We start from the raw sequence: 18670 nt of genomic DNA, 5'->3' as shown, positions 1-18670 counted from the left end.
GAGAGAGAGAGAGAGAGAGAGAGAGAGAGAGAGAGAGAGAGAGAGAGATATCCATAGGAAGAACGGTTTTCTCTTCCAACGAAACATTTTTTCCCCGGCGCAGATTTACACGGGTATGCGTTAACGAGCGGCACACCGGTGTAATAATTAGTGCCACTATATATATACCGTGACTCGCAAAGCGGAACCGGGTTCACGCGTACGTATATATATATATATATGTGCGCGTACGTGTGTATATAATACACACGCGTAGGAGAGGAAGGAGAGGGAGAGGGAGAGAGGGGAGATATCGTGGCACGGAATTTCCAGGCCGATTATCAGCGTCCTGTCGGGAACGGGCCACCGAGGATCGTGGCTCTGCTCGAATATCGATTCCTCGAGCTTATCGGCCCGCTTGCATACCCTCCATCCGTAGTCGCGCGCCACTTTTTATTTTATTTTTTCTCTCTCCCTCTCTCTCTCCCTCCCTCCCTCCCTCCCTTCCTTTCTACCCCACTCCTCCAGCGTTTTTTGCCTTCGACGATGCTTCCGTGAGGTTTTCGAAGGCCCTCTCCGGGGAGAGGTAAAATAACGCGAGTTCGTCAGGGACGAATTTCGTTTTCGGTTGGGTTCCCCGTTACCCGTACGAGGTACGGATCTATCACTCTGTCCCGCTCTTTCTTCGCTTCTTCTCTTTCATTCTCTATTTTTTTTCTTTCTCTTTCTTTCTTTCCTCAGTTTGCTTACTACTCTTTCCTGTGCTCTTTTCCTCGTCGGTATCCTTCCCCAATTTCTTCCGATTCTATTCTACTTCAATTTTTTTTCTTCCCTTAGTTTTTTGCTCTTCTTTCCTCTTCGTCGGTGTTCCTTCCAATTTTTTCGCACTCCACTTCTCTTCCTTTCATTTTTATTCTTCGCTTCCGGTTCGCTTGTTCCCTCTTCCCTCGTTTCCTTTCTCCCTGCTCATTCTCTATTCGATTCTCGAAATTCTTCCTCTCCTCTCCTCCCTTCTCTCTCTTCCCCTTCTCCTCTTCTTCCTTTCCTCCATCGAGGAGGAAATAGCAACGAGGGGGGTTTAGATATTTATACGAGGGCAAGGGGCTTGGCAAGAGGCGAGACCGAGAAGAAAAACCGTCGGTCCCGCGGTGAAATACGAGACGATGCGCCGGGACGCGGCGAGACCCGGCAACTTTCGAAATGCCTCCTTCGAGAGTGGCGTAATTGGGTGGGTAATGGCGGGAAGAAAGCGGTGGGGATGGGAAGCGAAAGTATCGCTCGTTTGCGGTCAGGCGCTACGGTCGAAAGTGACGATTAACCCCTTAAGTGCCGTGGACTCTTATAGTGCATCCAGTGAAATGTCAGCGTGGATTATATGTATCTGGGTTACATGTAAATCTCGTCTTGGGAGAGATAGAGAGAGAGAGAGAGAGAAGAAAAATAATGTTAATTTGATATTTCGTACCGTAATGTGTTTTTCACCGATGATAGAATTATCAATTTATCGATACGTTTATTACAAATCGAGATAATCGTAAAGATTAACTTTGTTTTAAATTCGATTCGATAGGGATTACGGATCGTTTTCGACGAAGATGTATTTTTGTTAAGAATATATATATATATATATATAAGAAAAAAAAAATCGTAATATTTTATTTGCTACGCGCGCGTGTACTAGTCTACAAGTGCAGATTTTAAAAAAAGGAAAAGTCACACAAGCAATTTTTTATATTCGAGTTAAATCGAGCGAATAAGAAAGAAAGAAAGAAAGAAAAAAAAAAGCTCGTGTCGTGAATAATTCTTAACATTCTTGTGGATTCTCCACCACCCCTTTTCCTCTCCCTCTCGTGGTTTTAATTGCGATAGAAAGTAGATTTAGCGTGGAATCAAATTAGCGGAGTAGAGTTTAGAAGAAGTGGAGGTGGATTAAAGTGGAATAGAAAGAATTGGAAAGTGCACGAAAAGTAAAGTATATTTGTCTAAGTATATTTCGTTAGTAGAATTGAAAATCGAGGAGGGGAGGGGAGGGGAGAGGAGGGGAGGGGGATTAGAAAAGAACACGACGGTTCAAAGTGTTCAAAATATAAATTTTAAAATTCGACGAATTGAATTCGAACGATTCGAAGATAAAAACCACGCTTTCAAGAAAGTAGTTTCTTTCACCCCCAATTTCCACATATTTTCCGGACATACATTACATTTTAATTCATTCACCGTGCGAACTTTAAAAAACGCGAGCGGGCATAATACGCGATAACGGCAATAATTTCGCACCGGGGCGGTTATCGATCTATCGCCCTTTGCAACGCTTTAATCGGGCTGTCCATTTCGGGTATGAATTTTTTAAAAGGTGTATTTTTTTTTCCTTTTTTTTTTCCTTTTTTCTTTTTTTTTCCCCGCCCTCTCCCAAAAAAAAAAAAGCCACCACGCACCGTGAAAACAGCAACGCCCACAAATATTTACAAAATCGCAGCTGCTCACAGCTGTTCACACGGAAAGATCTCTCCACCGCACGAAAACCTATCCCACAAACAATACCCCTTTTATCGATCTACCCCCGTAACCAACATTAAAAACTATTGAAAAAAATATTGAAAAAAAAATGGGCAAATAGAAAGAGTTATACTGTATAGAGAGAGAGAGAGAAAGAGAGAGAGAGAGAGAGAGAGAGAGAGAGAGAGAGAGAGAGAGAGAGAGAAATTATTCGCACCTTCGTAATTTACGTAAGCTTTTCCCTTAATTTGTCGTTGTTTTATATATATATATAAATATCGATAAAATCTCAAATATAGAATAGTTATTTTCGTAGAAATTGAAACAGACTTATCGTTCGACTTATCATTATACAATCACACGCGCTCGTAACACGCTCTTCTCGATATCGTCCGATCGATAGGTTGCAATAATAATTTCTGAATCTCTCCTGTATGAATATTTTCCCAAACAGGATTCACAATTTCTCGACAATTAGATAGAAAAAAATGTTTCGTCGCGTGCAAATAGGACAGAGAATTTATAAATAGGGATAATTGCTTTGAAAAAAATTTTATTCCTCGACAAAAATTTGTCTCTCTCCAAAAAAAAAAAAAAAAAAAAAAAAAAAGAAAAGTAAAACGCAAATAAATATACCCTCGATACGATCGTCCATAATACACCCTCCCCCAACATCCAACGATTACACACACAACCCAGAAACACCCGATCGATTAACCGTGTCGCAATCCCAGGCGAAACGACCCGTTTTAAGGTTTCCGCCGTCTCGACGCCCTATTTTCCCCACGAATCCATCGACACCTGCGAATTTTCGATCCCGAGAAATCTTATCTCACGACGCGCACAACCCTCGACTTTTCCAAGCGGAAAAGCGACATTATCGGGAGGGAGGGGAAAATATCCACGTCGCTTTTCGCCAGTTGAACCTTTGACGGCTAATTATTTCGCTTAATTAAAGTGAAACCCGATACCGACCCCTCCCCCCGGTCGGAAATTAAACAACGTTTTCGTATTCGAGAGTTGGCCACCCCCCCTCCCCCCTCTTTTACCGCCACTAGTCTTCTATCTGGATTTATTTGCCGGTGTAATCGCTCATTTACAGTGTACATTTCCCGACGTGATCGTTCCACACGTTTATCGTTTCGACGAATCAACCGTATTTCCTTTCCTTCTTCATCCTGCTTCTGCTTCCATATGTCTCTCTCCCTCTCTTTTCTTCCGATTTGGTTTTTCGGTTTGTTTCGGTTCGGCTCGTCGAACGAAACGGGTATCGGTTGCGTGAATTTTTATGGATTAACGTTCCATCGACGCCGGATTAAAAACGTTTCGTCGCCGGTGGTGGCTCGATTAGAGAGGCGAGCCGCGGCGGAAATTTCTTGCCCGAGCTTGAAGCTCTCTGCTTCTTTGTCGGTCGAGTGACGGAGAAATACCATTTTTTCCCCCTTCCCCCTTTTCTTCTCTCGTGTTTTACGCTTTTTCGTCGCTTTTTCGCGAGGAGGGAGTAGATTTTTTTCAATCGGAGAGGGAGGGAGGGAGGGAGAGAAAGAGGAGGAAAGGATACGCTTTGTTACACGTTTGTAACACGTTGAATTCGATACTCGCGGTTCGGATATGGGTTATAAGCGTGCGCGTAAAAATTGTTTTTATTGGAATTTTTAAACAAACTTGAGAACGAAAGTGTATATTGCACATAATCGGTTTATCGAATAATCGTGGATGAACATTATAACACTCTTGCCAATCCTTTTTTAATACGATTCGAGGATAACTAAAAAAGTCGTCCATCCTTATTTTTATCCTTATTGTGAAAGAAGAAACCTATCGTATCTTGTTATCATATTTCAGTTTTTTAGAAATCGTCTAAAATTCAAAAAAATTCAAGATCTTTTCGCGCAACAAACTTAAAAGACAGGGGAAAAAGACTTGTTCAAGCGATTACGCAACACGGTAAAAAAAAAAAAAAAAAAAAAAGAAGAAGAAGAAGAAGAGGAAGAAAAAAATACACCAAACACTTTTACTTCGGTTTTCTAGAATGGACACTTTCAAAGGTGTCTCCTCTCTTCCCCCCCTCCTCCCTCCCCCCGTCGAACGCACATTAATTACATCAAATTACCCTGTATTACATTTGCACGCCTATGATCATCCCGATCGCGCTAATACCCAACCATCGCGGAGAATAAACTGCATTTAATTACACGCGCGCTCATCGCTTGCCCCCACCCCACTCCGCCGGCCTTTACCCCCCGCTTCCCCCCCCCCGCTCGCCGCCGCCGCCGCCGCCGCCGCCTCGTTCGAATCGCGTATATAGCCGGAGGCGGCAGTAGCGGTAGTAGGTATTTATTTCCACGCGGAAGAAAGAGAAACGGTAGGCCGCAGGGAGGCATCGACCCACCCATCTCCCTTCCTCCCCCCGCCCCGGGTCCTGGGATGTTCATCCATTAATCCTGCGAGCAAAACGATGCAACACACCGTCCCACACCGTCGACGCCGGCGCCGCCGACGATGGGAGACCCCTTTTCCTTGGCTCTCTTGGATGCCGGCCGAGTTATTAATGAGTTAACAGGATTTCCTACGGTCGGAAAATACGCCGGGAAAAGCCTCCGGAGGATTTGGATTTCGGGTCGAGAAGCCAACGATCTTCTTCCTCTCTCACACACACACACACACCGCGCGCGCGCGCACTCTTTTTCTATACGTATATAGATATGTATATATGTATATATATGTATATATATATATCTATTTTTCTGTTTCTCTCGTTCGTGTCTCTGCTCGACCGTGTTACAACGGTGTTCCGTGGCGTGTTGCGGATGTGTGCGTGAGACGGCGGCGGAACGATCACCGGTGTGCACGAGAGCGCGTCCAATTGATTGCCTCGGGAAAGGTAGTTTGTGAAAAATTTAACCGCTCGGTGGATGCTGGATCGGGACGGGGGGAGGGGGAGGTTGGTCGGAATTCGAGATGGAGAATTTTGCCGATCTTTTTCGATTTTTTCTTTCTTTCTTTGAGATACGATTGTGCGTTGGAGAGTAGTAGCAAGTAAGAAAGTAAGGAGAAATTTTCTTTTTTCTTTTTTTTTTTTGCGCGCGCAATGGATATTTTTCGACGAATTTTCAAGGAAGGAGCGACGAAATGAGAAATTTCGCGCGATGAAAACGTTGGATACGCGGAACAGATTTTTGGGGGATTTAATTTTTGTACACACGCGGCGCTCGATGGAAATTGGGTATTTTGGACCGATTTTTGAGATTTGATTTTTCGGTAAAGGCAATGAGAAATTTCGTATGTACGATGGGTATCGAGCGTGTTGGACTGATTTTTGTCATTTGATTTTTCGGGAAGGCAATGAGAAATTTCATACGCGCGCGCGTGTGTGTGTGTGTGTACGTGGATGGAATGGAGCGCACTTTGGACAGATTGTTGGGATCTGATCTTTCGGAAAGATAATGAGAAATTTTGTATCCCGGATGGATATTGGCTATTGTGGACAGGTTTCCATACACGCGGGATCTTCTCGGGTTAAAAGTTAGCTGTAACCAGCGAGAGAAACTCGAATTATTTTATTTTTCATCTCTCACACACTGCTCTACACGTGAAAACAAACAAAGCTAAGAATAAATTTATACATTATACTCGTTGGAACTCGATGTTGCGTTAAAAATTCACCACCCTTCGAGATTTTCAAGATTTTCAAAAACTTGGAAATAGGTCAAAGATTAATTTCTTTACCAATTTTTTCTTACTAATCGTTTTAAATTGTTCAAAAAAAAAAAAAAAATAAAGTTAGGATTCGAAAATGTACTACTACTCGATACTTCGACCAATTTCAAATATATTTTTCAAAAGCGTGCTCGAGTCGATTATCGCGAGAGCCAGCACCAGAGAGTTCGAGACCGGGCGATTAACTTCTCGCAATAGGGGCTACGCCGATATATTGATCCTTGGCTGGGTTTCCACGTATATCCTGATCTCTCTTTCTCGGTGGAGGCACCGAATCGACACGGAAGCCGCTTAGAAAACGATGACTAAACTCCCTCCCCCTACCCTCGGCCTCGAATCTACGTAGCCTCGTCCCGTTTTTCGCGGAACGGTCCGGTCTTCCCGATAATTTCGGCCGAACCTTTTATGCCCTGGATTGGATTGGTACGAACGTAGGCGAACGAAAGAATGTCGATGAGCCGGGGCCGAGATGTGCTTTGATGTGTGTACACGTGCGCGCTTGAAAAAGAGGGAATTCGGATCGAGGGGAAGTCGCCGTAACCGTAACAATCTTGATTAATTATACGCGATCCTAATATATTCGTTAGAAATATGGAGTGAAAAATATTTTTTTGTTTTTGTTTTTTTTTTTTTTATTATTATTAAACGAAAAATATCGATCCTTCGAATGGAATAATTCCCCAAAACAAAGGCTTGAAGATTTTTCAAAAGAATGTTATTTCTTTTTTTTTTTTTTTCTTTCACTCTTTCCGTGCCACGATTTCGAGGACACCCGGTATATATACATTGGGATCCCAAGATGGTTGCCGCCGATCGCGTGTCGATTTCTGTTCCTCTCGGCCGCTTTCTCTTTTTCCGGTTTTCTGACGCCACACCCAGCGGATACGGTAGCCGCTCGAATCGATGGAGGAGGACACGCAGGGTCGATGTTAATGGGCTTGCAACAGGTTGAACGAATCGGTCGGCATCTTCGAGTCGCGGCGATAAGCGGATTGCGGCCAAAGAAAACGCGTTTCCGCCGCCGCTCGATCGATAACCGTGAATTATATCGATGCACCGTGGGCTGCATAAATATTTATGAGCCGTTTCTTCCTCTTTCTTTTTCCTCTTCCTCTTCTCTCTCTCTCTCTCTCTCTCTCTCTCTTTCTCTCTTTCGTCGAGCTTCTCTCGTTCTCGGCTCTGCGACGAGGCACAGAAGAGGAGAGAGAACGGGTGTCGAGGGATGAGAGAGTGGTATCTCGAGATACGAAATTTTCGACCGATAATGGGGATTGGGAATTTGTTGATGAGCGGATCGGATGAGGGTATGGACGAGGTATGGAGATAAAGGGAGCAAGATTTTTCTTCAAGATTTGCAAACACGAATTCGAGGTCGTCGATATTTTGGATATTTTGAAAAAGTTCGAAAGGAGAATCAAGTAAAAGAAAATGGATACTTCTATTCGTGGATGGATAATCGTGACGAAAGAATCTCTTAAGCGAGAAAAATCCTCGAATCGACGCTCCAACTCCCCGTATCTCAACGTATCCCAAATTTGTCGAGCATCCATTATTGTGATTACACACATCAATGCTCTCTCGTGATTAGTTCGTAGGCACACCTGTCCACGTATTAATCCAGCATTTAATCAAGCCGCATCCACGCGTACGCGCCATAATTATCACTCGCAAGAAGACTCCAGAAATCCAAATCGCTTATTCGCCCCTCTCAATTTTCCATTTCGATTCGAATAAATCGAATAGGCTCAAGGATCGTTATTTCCAATGCAATTTACTAATCAAAAAAAAAAAAAAAAAAAAAAAAAACTTCGATTCTCGATCTCGACTTCTCCGCAAGAGAATTTTCGTAATACTCGTAATGATTCGGCAAAAAGGAAAAAATTTCCGATTTTTCAAGACTCGAGATTCGAAGAAAAAGTCGAAAGCTTTCAGCACGGAACGAGTTTCGATAAACGATATGTAACGCAACGTGGTGTAAACGATACCAATACTACATCGATCCCAAAGTAGAATTAGGGTCACCTACGATCGATAACTCCCCGCCAAGTGGCAGAGCCTGCGGATTACCACCGTTGATTACAATCAAAGGTAAAATTAGCGTCACCCGCGATTGATAGTAGCTGAATCCTGAATCCGAGTGTGGCGGCGGCCGTGGGCTAAATTAGACCCGATCGATAGACCCGGCCAAACGACAGAGCCTCGGTGTCTAAGAACCGTCTAAATACTTCTCGAATCGATCTCGAATCGTGCTTAATCCGGATACGACAACAGGATTATGGGATTATCGATGGGACAATTGAAGGTGGGGGGGGGGAAGGGGAGGAAATAAATAAGACGAATTAAAAAAATTTCTCGATCTTCGAACTCGAACTCAAACTCGTGACGACTAAATGTACCCTTCCCTCCCTCCCTCCCGCCTATTAGCATCCTCATTAGCCACGTATCTGGGGATCTCATCTCATCGTTGCGTCCCGATTGATCGGTCGAGAAGAGAGAGAAACAAGAAGGGAGACGATGAAGAAGACGATACTCGGACTCCTCCTTCTTCGCTTCGGCCGTGAAAAATCAAATCGAGCGCGTGTGTGCGTGCGCGCGCGTGTCTCCCTCCCCCCTTCCTCTCGTAGTAGCCACGTGGTGGCGAAGGGAAGGGACGCAATGATTTTATAATAATAATAACTGTAACAATAATAATAATAATAATAATAATAATAATAAGAGAGAGCCACCCATGGGCGGCGTATCATAGACGGCGACCTATTACGCGAAACACGACACCGGCGCCGGTCCGAGGCTGGAACCACTTGTGAAAGCGGGCGAGAGAGGGTACGATCCTCGACACGGTGCGCTCGACGAAGAACGAGGGGAGAGGGACGGGGGGGAGGGAGGTTAAAGCCGTGAGGCGGAGAGAGAGAGAGAGGGGGGTGGTGGAAGGAGAGAAGTAAAGAGTGGGCAGAGGGGGGTTGGAGGGGAGGGGTGGCGCGGTGGTGAAACAGAACGGGGCAAAAAGAACGGCGAGAACGAGAGCTGGCTGGCTGGATGGCTGGCTGGCTGGCTGGATGGCTGGCTGGCTGGCTGGTTGTGGATGTGGGCGCGGGGGTCGGCAAGACGCCTGGAAACGAAAGAGCGGCACGAGGGTGGTGGTGGTGGTGGTGGTGGTGGTGGCGGTGGTAGTGGTGGTGGTGGTGATGGTGGTGGTATAGCCTGGAACACGAACGTCGAGGGAGCCAGGCTAACCGGTGGAGCAGGAGGAAACACGCGACCAGGCAATGGCAGTGCCGTGGAGGGAAAAGAAGGGAGGAGGGAGGGAGGGAGGGAGGGAGGGAGGGACAGGCACACCGACGAAACGAGAGGAAACGAAATGCACGGGGATATATATATATATATATATATATATATATATATGTGTGTGTGTGTGTGTATATATATACATATATATATCGAGAGGGGACGGTGGGGGAATTCTGACTCTGGATGCGAAAGAGCCACGGGTAGGACGACTCCACCGCACTCTCTGTGGTGTGCAAAACTTCCTTGCGATGCACCGAGAGCGCACGGTTGAACGAGCGAAAAAGAGAGAAAGAGAGGGGGAGAGGAGGAGGGAGGGTGGGAGAATGTAGTGGAAAGAAGGACGGGGAGAGAAGGGAGGGAGGGAGGGAGGGGGAGAGAGAGAGAGAGAGAGAGAGAGAGAGAGAGAGAGAGAGAGAGGGAGAGAGAGAGAGAGAGAGGGAAATCGAGAGGGAGAGAAAGAGAGGCGGTGAGCGAGCGAGCGAGCGAGCGAGCGAAAACGGAACGGTGGAGATGGGGTAGCGAGGGTGTGAGGAGGGGTTAGGAGGGTGGGTGTCGAGTAGCAGGCAGTGAGAGGTGGCGCGAGAGCGAGGGAGAGCGAAGGGAGAGGAAGGGAGACGGAGGATGAAATCGTAACCCGGCTCTGGATGAGAGCCAGCATGAAACCCATGGTGTGCGAAACTCCCCGTGAGAGAAACGAGGGGGAGAGACACAGCCGTGGCCCCACGGCCGAGATAGCCCACGCACGCGGTCGAAGAGAGGGAGGGTGCGGGAGGCGGGGGAGGGGAGGGGAGGAAGAAAACAAAACAAAACAAAAGAAAAAAAAAAGGAAAGGAAAGGAAAGGAAAAGAGAAAGGAAAGGAAGAAGAGGGCGGGGGAGGGGAGAGGAAGAAAGAAAAGGAAGAGGGAGAGACGACTTGTTTGCCGGTATCGTAATCAATGGGTTAGAAGGATTTCGACAGCGAGCGGCGCACACAACCGCTCTCGTGGATCAAACCAGCTTCTGTTTCTCTCTCTTTCTCTCTCTCTCTCTCTCTCTACGTAATGGCGGCCGGCCGGCCGGCCGGTCGACCGGCTGTCCGTCCGTCCGTCCGTCTCTGTCCATTTGGAACATCGGTTTTTGGCGGAATGGAACGACCTACCGTCCCGTTATTAGGGGCAGCAGCCCATCCCGCCACGGGGTGGATTTATTTTGTTTATTTATTTATTGATTTATTTGGAATGATTTCGACGGTCATTACCGGCCGATTGCAGGATATTATCTGCATGATAATGGGCCGCGCAAACGTTGCCGGACGGTGGGCTTCATTTATCCAGATACCGATAATGAGCAAGGAATCCGAAATCGTATTAACCCCCTTTCGAAACGTGTCGAACCTCCATTTTTCGCGTAGCTCCAATTTAGCGTGTGTGGGGAGGGGAGAGGGGAGGGTGAGGATATATATGTATATATCGTTATATAAAATATACCTGTATGTCGCGGTGTATTGGTCTTGGTAAATTGGATGGAATTAATTCAAGAAGCTACTCGTCGGCCCACCACGATTGAATATTATTGATGAATGACGTTTCGTTATTTCGATTTCGATTTGTTTTTCGGGGAGGGAGAGTTCGAAAGGGGCAATGGACGAAAAAAAAAAACGTACGAATATTGATCAATTCAAAGAAACGTATCTTGTAATTTCTTCATCAATTTATACAATTTTATTTGAATTTCGTCTTCGTTTTATCGTTGATCGTTCTAATTCGCGGCGAAACGAGATGAAACGTTTTCGTAAATTAATTTTCAATTTATAAAATAATCTTTTCCTTTTTTTGGGGGGATTGCGACAAGTATCGACGCGGTGCTAATCCTCATTGAGATCTTTAACGTGATATCAGACAACATCATCAACGTATCTACGATTGAATGGATTAGACGGCTTTGAGATAGAACTTGCTAATTAACCACCAGTTTTCGATTGGCAAGATTCGTGGATGATCCAATACACGTATTTACTTTATATATATATATATATATATATATATCATATATCTCAGTAAAGGATTCTTAAAAATTAATAAATCGATAGATTACCTATCTATCCTATTATGAGAAATCTAAAATCAAAATCGACATTTGGAATATTCACTTCATTTCTTAAATATCGATAAATACGATAAATTACGAAAAACATTGGTTTGTCGAAACCCTATTTCTTCAGCTACAATTTTATCTCATCTTACAAAAAATGTAATTCAAATAATAAAGTTCGATCAAAAAATCGAGAAAAAACAATAACCTAAGCACCAAAGAAAAGGAAAAAGAAAAAGACGAATGAAAGAAAGGACGACGATCCATCGAAACAGGAAGGAGGGTCCAGAATCAACCTGCTCTCGATTCGGAAACACCCTCTCCTTCGTTAACGACCTCGCGCTCGTTCACTTTTAGAGGGTTAAAAGGGGTGGCTGGACCATGAGCCCTTCCCTTTCCTTCCTCCCCTCCTCCTAGGCAGGATACAAAAGGGGGAGAAGGCTTCGGCCAAGGAACGATGTAAAATTTAAGCAGGCGAAAAGCGATACGCGGGCAATGGTGTGACATTCAAACGTTCGATGCTCCACCGACCTTAAAGCGTAATGGTTTTACGGTACGTCAAAGCTGGAAGAGTACCGGAACTGTCCGGGGGTGAAAATGGGGGTGGCTCTACACACAGAGAGAATCGAGGTTGCCTCTCGTAGGGTAGGTTTGCGCTCTGACGGGGCCATTACACCCTTGATTTCATTACGGCAGCCTTGCTAGTCAACTGCAATCTCTCCTTCTGCCGCGCTCACACCCTCGTCTTTTCGCTTCCACCCGCCCACCCCTCGATACTCCTCGCCACCACCCTCTTTTCGCTCTTGATTTCACCGTTTTTCTCGCGCAACGTTGCTCTTCTCCCTTGCTCCTCCTGCTCGAGTCTTTTCTTCTTCTTCTTCCTTCTCTTTAACGCTTAGTCGCTTCCTCCTCTTTCTAGATTTTTAACTTATCACTCAGGTGAGTCAGGTTCGAGTACAAGCGTACGAGTGATGTTCACTCGTTTCTTTCTTGTATCAATGTGAGTTTTTCAATCCTTTCTTGCTTAGCTGTTTTGTCTTCCTGTTTTTACGTCTCCCCCTTTCTTTCCTCTTCTAAGATACGTAGTAATTTACAACAACATGTTTCGATCGATGAATATCCAATCCAATCAAAAATATCCAGATAATATACGGTGGTATTTATCTTCAACAGAAATTATAGTATAATAGTATAGTATAATAAACGAAGAATCAAATGAATTCGTTCGTTATACGAAAAAATTTTTTCGAATCAATAAGATTCTCTTCGATTCTATTTACAAGATTGTTTAATTTTTTAATTGTCGATCCATTAAATTCCATTAAATTTTATGGAATTTACCACACATTCCACACTCATCCATATTTCTTCTTCCTCTTCCATCGCTCTGCTTCGACCTCTTCGTCGTATCTTCATTCATCCCCTCCACTTTTATTCCTCGCCCCAAGCCATCCCTTACTCGACTCATCGTTATTCTCCGCTCGCTTCCTTCTTCTTCTTCTTCTTCTTCTTCTTCTTTCTCGCCGACTCTCTACTCAACTTCTCAACCCCTTCCTTCCTCCAACCCCTCCACCCTCTTCCATCCTATCTCGCCATCCATATCGCGTCTCCGTTACGAAATTCGTTTACCGACCAGCTAAGATCGCGCGATTTTCCGCCATCTACTCATCCTCCACCCATCCTCTCCCCATCCAGTTCCAGGCGCGCAAATTGGACGGTGAAGTTTTTTACGAGGAGTGTTGACAGTTCGCTCGAACGATGTATACGGATGAAGCAATGCTCTACGTATTTGATACTTGATGAAATATCGACAGTTTCTTTTTCCCTTTTTTTTTTTTCGAAATCGAAATTACGTACGTATGAATTTTAATTGATTCGAGCGATGGATCAATATGACGGTCTCTTCAATATTTGTTCGAAAAAATGTGTATGATAATAAATACGTTTAACCTTGTACTTTCTGATTAAATTCCTTAAAAAGAGTTATCTTGTAATCTTGAAAATTTCAACGCTATCACAAAAAGAAAATTACGTACGCATGTACGTATATCTGGATACTTTTAATGAAATTTACATTTACTTTTAACTCTCGATTCTAAACAGAAAAATCCCAAGATCTCCGTTTGTAACATCCTTTAAAAAAAACCTTTAACTTTAAACGTAATCGCAAAGCGAATAAGCAAAGTGAAACCATATTCGTATTAAAAATCCCCTCCTTCAACTTCCCACAAGAAAGAACAAGAAACAACCACTCAAAACAATAACGATACTCTCCACCACCACTCTTCGAATCACTCGTCATCGTTTCTCATCATCACTTCGCAAAAAAATGAAAACCCACCCTCTCCATCCTCCTTCCAAAAAGACAAAAAGAAGAAGAAGAAGAAGAAGAAGAAGAAAAATTCCTCCCCCCCCCCCAACCAAAAATTCATCCCAAGACACTTCCTTTCCCCCTCCCTTCCCTCTCTGGTGCTTGACCACCACCCCACCCCTTCCACTCCCCACCCTCACCACCTCCATCCGGGGGCAGTGGCGCAAATTGGACGATGAACTTTTTACGAGGAGTGTTGACAGTTCGGCTCCGCGAGCGAGACGGCTTAATTGTAAACCTCGGGCCAGGAGTCCCGTCGCCAATCCGCGGGGGCGGAGAGGGGCGGGGGAGGGGGAGGAGGAGAGAAGGGAGGCGATCGGAAATTGGATGGCCTCCGTTCCATCCAAGGGAGGGGTGGGGAGAGGAGAGGAGAGGAGAGGAGAGGAGAGGAGAGGAGAGTCGACGTCCCACAGCCCACGGGGCTAGATTGAAATCATAGCCCTCCTCCTCCTCCTCCTCCTCCTCCTCCTCCTCCTCCTCCTCCTCTCTCGCTATCGGCGTTGGGTTAATCCGTCGAGCTCCGCTCCGATATTTATCTTGTCGAGTCCCGGACCGACAACTTGGGGAGGACGCGAGGCGCGGAAAACGCTCGATCGGTTGATTGACTGCGCGCCGAGTCGCGCGTCTCGACTCGACTGCTGGGGCTCGAGGGAGAGGGGGGAGAGGAGGAGAAGAGCGCCTCCTTCTCGCCGGCCAATTTGCATGAGCATTAGGGGGTAATTGATAGAGAGGGCCGGATCAAGCGTGAAACGAACGCGAGATCGCATGGAAGGAGGAGGGGGAGGAGGGGAATCACAGAGTTGTGATTGCCAAGATTTCCAGGGTAATTAGATCGATGGAGTTAAGGGGTTTCCTGTTGAGGGGAGAGGAAATGCACTTGGCCTCGTGCACGAGCGTCTCTTGATAGCGTCTCAGGTTTTTCTCCTTCTTTATTAATTGCCCCTCCCCCCACCCCACCCCCTCTTTCGAACGATAATTTCGGCGGATAATTGGAGGAGGGAGAGGGTGGGGGTGGGGGAGTCGATCGGAAGAAGAAACGCGCGATAGTGTTTTTCGAGTAAGGAAACAAAGGTGTTCGGATGATTACGGAGTATCTTTAATGGGGATTTAAGAGGAGACTTTTTTTTTTTTTTATTTTAAACAACATCGCGTGATAAGATCGTGTGTATGGACTTTTTTTTTTTTTTATTAAATGGAATGCTCCACTTCCAGGAGGAGATTAAAACGAACGATTAAAATCTCGATACTGTTACTAGTAGATTTTAATTATACCTTATTACGAGATAATATTTCGAGCTGGAATTGTACACAGGGACGGCGAAAAATTTCGAGTCGAGATTCGATTTCACGCGCGCTTAAGAGGAGATCTTACTATTTACGCCGTCCGAAAAATAAATTGCTCCACTGCGTATGTAACGCGTTTTGTTACGGGATTGTGAAAATTTGAATTTAAAATTGAAAAATTAGAAATCAAACGGTCGTTTCCCGATCTCGTTCGATCCTCGAACGATCGAAAATCAGACGTAAACCTTTTCCACTCGAACTCTCCAACTCACGAATCCTTATTATCCTGTGTAGATAAAGAAATTGATTTTAATTCAAAGGCCAAGCCTCTGCTGCCCCCCTCCTCAAATTCGGTCAAGAAACGAGGGAGGGCAAAAATTTTTCCCCCTCCCCCCGTGCTAATTCACCACTGTTCGATCGAATTTTCGAAACGTCGATACGAAGCGAATATATCCTTTCGCCGCGGCAGATAACTGCATCATTTCGCGCACGCGAATTCGGCGAACAATTGCCACGGGTGAGCGGTGAATTTTCCGTAATCGGCCGTTTTAAACGATCGTGAAAGGGTAGGCGCCGTAGTTTAATTGCGAGCAATACGAATACGCTCCGCGCGAACGTTCGAATTAATTATTTATTACCGGCCCAATTTAAAACGGGGCCCTTGAAAAACTCTAATTAACTACTTAATGCCCCGTGACAACTCCGCTCGAAAAGCGGGTGGAACGCGAAAGGGAGGGGGCAAAGGAGGGAGGGAGGGAGGGAGGAGAGAGAGAGAAAAAATCGTCATTAATTACCGCAAATTGAATTTTCGGCAATCGACGACGAGAAACGCAATTAACATTTTTAACCCGCCCTCCTCCCTCGCCCCACCCCGCGCGCCCTTTTATCGGAAAAGAATCGAGGAGATATTACGCGCGCGATGATAATAAGTTTGGCAAAAATATTAACGAGATATCGGTCGCCGTGAAATATGATGCGTCGATCGTGTTTATTAAAATATTACACGGGGTTGATTGGTCTCATTATTTTCACCATCGATGGGATTAATTTCGAAATCGTTATCGACCTTTTTGTTGTCCACGAGTTTGTAAGAAGCTTTTTAGCTTTTCAGCTTTTTTTTTTTTTTTTTCGCACGTTTCCAACGTTTCGATTATTTCGTAATCCCTTATAATTATGCTCGAGTATACGCGTGAACGATTGTAATTAAAACGATACGATGGAAATTTCGAACGCCGCGGTGTTGAGAGCAACGGGGGAGGGGGAGGGGGAGGGGAGAGAGAGAGAGAGAGAATATGTTCGTTTCAAACGTTTCCAAAGAAGGGAGGAAGAGGAGAGGAACGTTCGACTCGAGTTATTCAATTTCCAAATTTAAGAAAGAACTCGCAAAATCTCCATTCCAAAGAACACCCTCTCGTGCTACTTATTTTCTCTCTTTCAAATTCAAAAAAAAAAACCCCGAAACAATTCTCAAACAGTTTCAAAAAATTTCGCAACAAATTTCTGTCTCAAAGAAAAGAAAAAAAAAAAAAAAAAAGAAATCTCCCTCCACTCTTCAAATTTTAAAATCCATTTTTACAAAAAAAACCCGCAAAATTTCGAGACGCGAAATCCAAGAAAAAGAAAAACGAAAGAAAGAAAGAAAGAAAGAAAGAAGGAAAGGAAAGAGAAGCAAAAAAGGATAAACCGATTTCAACCCTTCGATCCCATCCCACCCCGCCCGTTCCCCAGAAAGAAAAGAAAGAAAAACGAAAAACCACCCATCCATCCCCCATTCACCGTGCCGCACAACCACGCCGCGCCGTCCAAGTCCTCGCGCCACTTCGAGCGGAAAACCCCGTCTCTCTCGAAATCGATCACCGCTTCCGGTCGCGTTTCCACGTCCTCCCCCCCTCCCCCCTCCCCACGATTTCCTTTTCCTCCGCGCCGCGAGAGAACCCGCCTCCCCTTCTCCTCCCCCTCCCTCCTCCTCGTCCTCCTCCTCCTCGAACTCGATTCGCCCACGAGTTATTCACGACCGGCCGAAAGTGGCTCTCGATTGATAATCCGGCGAGTACGGCTCGATTCCACCGATATAAACGAAGAGCGAGAGAGAGAGAGAGAGAGAGAGAGAGAGAGAGAGAGAGAGAGACGAGAAGAAAGAGGGAAGAAGATAGTTCGGGGGAGCGGATCGAAGAGAGGAGGGTCGAAGGTTCGGTGCAGACAGGCGACACGGGGATATCGAAATAGGGCCTAGGGTGGGCTACCCCAACGGTAATGTGATTGCTCACCCGTTTCACCTCGTCCCGGACTACTTGCCGAGTCGTCGTCGTCGTCGTCGTCGTCGTCGTCGTCGTCGTCGTCGTTCAACTCATTCCGGATCCGACTAACCACCCTTCTCCCTCCCTATCCCTCCTCCAACCTCTCCCCTTCCCCCTCGCCCCACCCTTCCCTGTCAACGTCCGGGAAGATTTCCCGTGGAAACGAGCGCCGATGGCTGGAGGCGGGGAAAGAGAGAGAGAGAGAGAGAGAGAGAGGGAGGGGAAGGGAGGGGAAGAGGGAGGGAGGACGGATTCCTGTTGCAGAGGCTGGAATATAATTCCTGGAGAAGGAAGTGGTCGACATGCAGCCGGCCTCGGATCCACCCCTCTCTCTGAGAAACGCGGCCGAGCCAAGGGGGTGGACAACAAGTGGCCAGCGGCCTTTCGAGAGCGAGCCCGGTCTTGCTCCTCTCTCTTGCTCCTCTCGCCTTGTTGACGCTCGTGTCCATCTTTTTTTCTTCTTCTTTTTCTTCTTCTTCCTCTTCTTCTTTTTCTTCTTCTTCTTCCTCTTCCTCTTTTTTCTCCCCCTCTTGCACACGCTTCTTTTTTTGGAAGGAAGGGGGAGGAGAAGGTCGGGGTTGGGGAAGGGACGTGGATCGATGGCCAGATTAATTTCGTGCTCTCGAGAGACTTCCTATCTTCCGATTTTTCTTCCTTTCCTCTTTTTATTCCTTCTTGTTTCTTTTTTTTTTTTTTTTTTTTTTTTTTTTTGGTCGTATCTGGACGATCCTTCGCCTTCGTATTTTCGGCCCCTTCTCACTCTTCTCGATCCAATCAAGGCGAGAATTCCTTTCTCTCTCTGTCTCTTTCGTCACTGGATCCATCATGGCGGTATTATAATAGAAATTCATCTTTCCAAAAAAAAAAAAAAAAAAAAAAAGACGCGATATGTATACGTATCGGGGATATTTCGAACTTGCGAAGAACTTGGAGATACGTACGTTGGAGGCTCGTAAATCGTTAGAGGAGGAGGGAAGGGGGGAGATCAATGGAGGAGGCGAGATTTCTCCTCGTTGGAAGACGGAGCTGCAATCACCGGGAGGCGATCAATCTCTCGTGGCGGCGATTTTCAGCCACTTGCGGTCACCCGCAAACTGTGGCCGCGCCGGAGACACAAGGGGTAAGGGTGGCGAGGGTCGAAGGTCAATCGTCGGCGAGGGGAGA

The sequence above is a fragment of the Apis florea genome, unplaced genomic scaffold (assembly GCF_048593485.1).
Source record: "Apis florea isolate Af1SG1 unplaced genomic scaffold, ASM4859348v1 contig_2201_pilon, whole genome shotgun sequence".
In the NCBI taxonomy this organism is placed as follows: Eukaryota; Metazoa; Arthropoda; class Insecta; order Hymenoptera; family Apidae; genus Apis; species Apis florea.
This window is presented reverse-complemented; position numbering follows the sequence as displayed.